Source organism: Nannospalax galili, unplaced genomic scaffold (assembly GCF_000622305.1).
Source record: "Nannospalax galili isolate Female #2095 unplaced genomic scaffold, S.galili_v1.0 scaffold881, whole genome shotgun sequence".
NCBI lineage: Eukaryota > Metazoa > Chordata > Mammalia > Rodentia > Spalacidae > Nannospalax > Nannospalax galili.
Window position 1 is genome coordinate 650,810 of NW_008344709.1, and position 4,071 is coordinate 654,880.

At 36.3% G+C, this 4,071-nt stretch overlaps 1 pseudogene; it reads left to right on the forward strand.

The window, feature by feature from the left end:
- Positions 1 to 2,302: 2,302 nt before the first annotated feature.
- LOC103740397 lies at positions 2,303 to 3,202 on the forward strand (annotated as a pseudogene).
- Positions 3,203 to 4,071: the final 869 nt, after the last annotated feature.

Here is a 4,071-nt window from a genome sequence, read left to right on the forward strand (position 1 = left end):
TACAGACTCGAACTTATAAAGCTCATTCTTTTCAATGATGAGTGTAGGAAAGTTTGACTCCATGACTAACAGTTATGTTTAAGGACAAGGGATGATGTTCAAACACAAATATTTACTGAGCACTGAAAAAGGCAGTTGACATACAATACATCAAAAGTGGTTTTGGAGTTCTACAAATGTAGCTGAGTAATGAAGTACTTCTTTACCATGCCTGAATCCCTGAGATATGTCTCTAGAACAAAATTTAATAAAAATACACCAAAAATTATGAAAGTGATGTTATGGATTCAATTCCAATATCACAAAAATAAAACCACTTTCAAGAAATATCTATAGAGTTAAAAGGGAAGCCTGTAAGTGAACTTCTTGAAAAAGTTAAGATCTAATAATGTAGTGTAAATTCAGAATTTGTATATTGCCATTAAAATGGTAGCATGGGTTTGGAGAGATTGCCCAGTGGTTAAGAACACTCTTGCATAGGACCCAAGTTAGGCTCCCAGAACCCATATAGTAGCTCACAACCAGTGCTAGGGGATTCAATACCCTCTTTCTGCTTCCACAGGCAGTAGACACACACATGATACTTACACATCAATAAGAGTCAGCATTTTCTTATAAATAAAATAAAGAAATAATTAAAAGAAAATATCAGAACAAAGGAGAAAGAACTCAAACAATGTATTTCCCTGAAGAGATGAAGGTGATTGGGAGAAGGGAGTTCACTATTGGCTTAAATATAGAGTTTTAGAATCCCCAAAGGGAAGGGTATAGCTAACTAGAATTTAGAGTCCCTAAGGAATTAATGACATATCATCACAGAGCAAGTCAATGCAGCTACTCTTCACAACTTGTACCTTTCCCCCAGGAAGATAATGAGAAATCATCAACCTGGCTCACAGTCTAATATACTTTGCTGTAAGAGTCATGGCACTTTTGGCTATTTCATTCAAGTAGCAATGGTATTTTAAAAAAAACTATTTTTCTTCCCATGTTTCAGAAGATTAGTAACAACCATAATAAACTATGATCAGTAGTATAAAGAGAGATTCAGGGAAAAGGGAAATTAATTTATGCCGCATCATCTTAGAATCAAAGGAATCAGGTACTTCAAACCAGATAAGACCATTACAGGACGATGCGGATCAATAACAATGACAAGGACACATATGCTCTAAGTTAGGTAAGCTTGGAAGTATGAATAACTAATGTCTTAGATTTTATTTAACACTTTCTTGAGATATTGCCAACATAAAACAATATAACTGAGATATGAAACACGTTTTTTTGACCAACATATTCATTATGAAATGACCCCAAAAGGAAGATATACCTTTCTCTAGGTAGCTGTAAGTATGTATACATACTGTGAGGATATAATTTTATGAAGTTTTCTGTTAGTAAATTCACGTACATATGCCATGTTAAACTGTTGCTAATGTGATGAACATTTTGCCTGAGACCCTAATCCTGCTATATCAATGAACTTTTTAACACGTTGACTAACATCACCTGATTTTTTTCTCTTTGTGGTTCCAACAATGTCCTGCTCTCTGCTTATGTGAACATAAAACAGAATTATCCATATTCAAGAGATCATGTTGTATTTGCCTTTATGTATCTGGCTTTTCATGTTTATGTTATGGCTTGATGCTGGTGTGAAATACAGCTGTTTATGACATGTCATCATTTTCATTTTATAAAACTCTAGAATATATTCAAGTGAAATTACTGGAAAGCTGTCTTTAATAGAGGAATTGAGAATGTTTAGGATTAGTGTACACTGGAGATACAGTGCTTCCATCACCAAGTTACTTCTTGAAGAAAGGAACTCACCTATTGCTAGATTTTAGTTTTCTTTCATAGGAGACAGTATCTTTACTATTCCCAGGCTCTGATTATTTTGATTTGGGTTAAAAACTTTGTAATGGTTAAGATTCAATTCCGAGTGAAAGTAATATCCAGGATGCAAGAATTTTCCCTTCTCAGCGAAGTGCTGAAGTAATAGAGAAATAACGAGATGAGAGAAGTGAAATTCTGTACTGTGTGATTATTCCTGATATTTTGGCCAGTCACGTTAGGATATGACAGCACTGGGTTCAGTTATGTAGGTGACCAGTGATGTTCTATAATGTATTTAGTTTTAAAATAATAGAACAGGAAGGATGATGTCACTCAGTAGCATGATAGTCTGAAAGGTAGGTGTTCTGAATTCCAGCTGGACAGTTGTGGGAAAAGTTCTTGGAACAGCTGCTTTGTCCTCTAATGCCACTCGTATTACCTGTGTCCACAGATTTCTTAGAGAATGGCTTTGTACAATCACAATTCAATAAAAGAATTCATTCTGTTGGGGTTAACAGACCAGCCTGGCCTCCAAGTACCCCTGTTCTTTCTCTTTTTACTGATGTATGTAAAAAAAAAAACAATTGGAAATCTGACTTTGCTCATTCTAATTGTGTTGAATTCTCACCTGCACACCCCCATGTACTTTTTCCTCTTTAACTTGTCTTGTATAGACTTCTGTTATTGTTCAGTAATCACACCCAAAATGTTAATGAACTTCACGCTAAGGAAGAATGCTATTTCTTACACAGGATGTATGACACAGCTCTCCTTCTTTTGTATTTTTGTCATTTCTGAATGCTGTGCTGACAGCAATGGCCTATGATCGCTATGTAGCCATCTGCAATCCACTCTTGTATAAGATAGTTATGTCTCCTAGGGTGTGTACCTATCTTATAAATGGTTCATACTTCAAGGGGTTTTCTGGTGCTATAGTCCACCCTGGAGGCATGCTGAGGCTTACATTCTGTGATGGGAACACCATGAACCACTATTTCTGTGACATCTCCCATTGTTCCAGCTCTCCTGTGCCAGCACTTATGTCAGTGGGGTAGAGCTGTTCATCATATGTCGAAAGACATCATTGTTCCCACAACCGTCATCTTCATCTCTTATAGCTTTATCCTCTCCAGCATCTCCCAAATAAGGACTACTGAAGGAAGACCTAAAGCCTTCAGTACCAGAAGTTCCCATATAATTGCTGTTTCCCTGTTCTTTGGATCAGGTGCATTTCTGTATCTGAAACCCTCCTCAGTGGTATCTGGATGAGAGGAAAATCTCTTCAATCTTTTATACAATTGTGGTTCCCATGTTAAACCCACTAATCTGCAGCTTGGGTAACAAAGATGTTAAATATGCCTGAGGAAAACCCTAAGCGGAAAAATTTTTGAATGAAAATAATTTCTATGTATTCACATATATATATTAGCAGCTAGTTTACATTTTATCTTCTGTTGCGGAAAATTTGAAAATGTCTATTTTAAATTGATTTTTAAGATTTTGTTTTCTTACCATTTGCATAATTTTTCCTTCAACCATGCTAGCCTTTTTAAAAACCGTATACCTTCTTTTGAGTTGTTGGCCAGGGTGGCCAAAGGGACTCCCAGATAGTAACCCAGCATAGAACTGGGAAAATGAACAGCAGACCCCAATCTTATCTGAAGGAATACTGACAACTGATTACTGCTAGATGAGCAACAGCTGACCTTCCTAAAACAAAGCCCTCTAGATAGGCTGACTAGATTCACCAGAAGGGCAAGTAGTGGGGAATGGCTGGGGTGCCCACAACACAGCAGACAGTAGCAGGGATATCAGAGTATAAGGGCTCTAGTTGTGGGGAGGGAGGCTATGGGAGGGTGCTATCTGCGAAGTGGGTGTATAGTCGAATGAGAGGGTTTGGGATGTTCTGTGTGAAATATACACACACACACAAAAAAAAAATCAACAATTTTTTTAATGCATTGTATTTGAGGAGGAAGCATGGAAATTTACATCATGGTAATTGGTAGAGGTGATAAAAAATCAATAATCAAAGAAAAGTACACAAAATTCAGAGGAAGTTAGGAGGACTTGGAAAGATTTAGAAAAGGAAGAAGGAGTGGAAACCATGTAAATACAGTCTCATGTCTAATAGTCTCAAAATTTAAAAAATACCCAAAAATGATTGAAAGTTTTAGAGCATAAAAATAAATAATTCATTTATTTTCTGATTATTATAATATACATTATTCT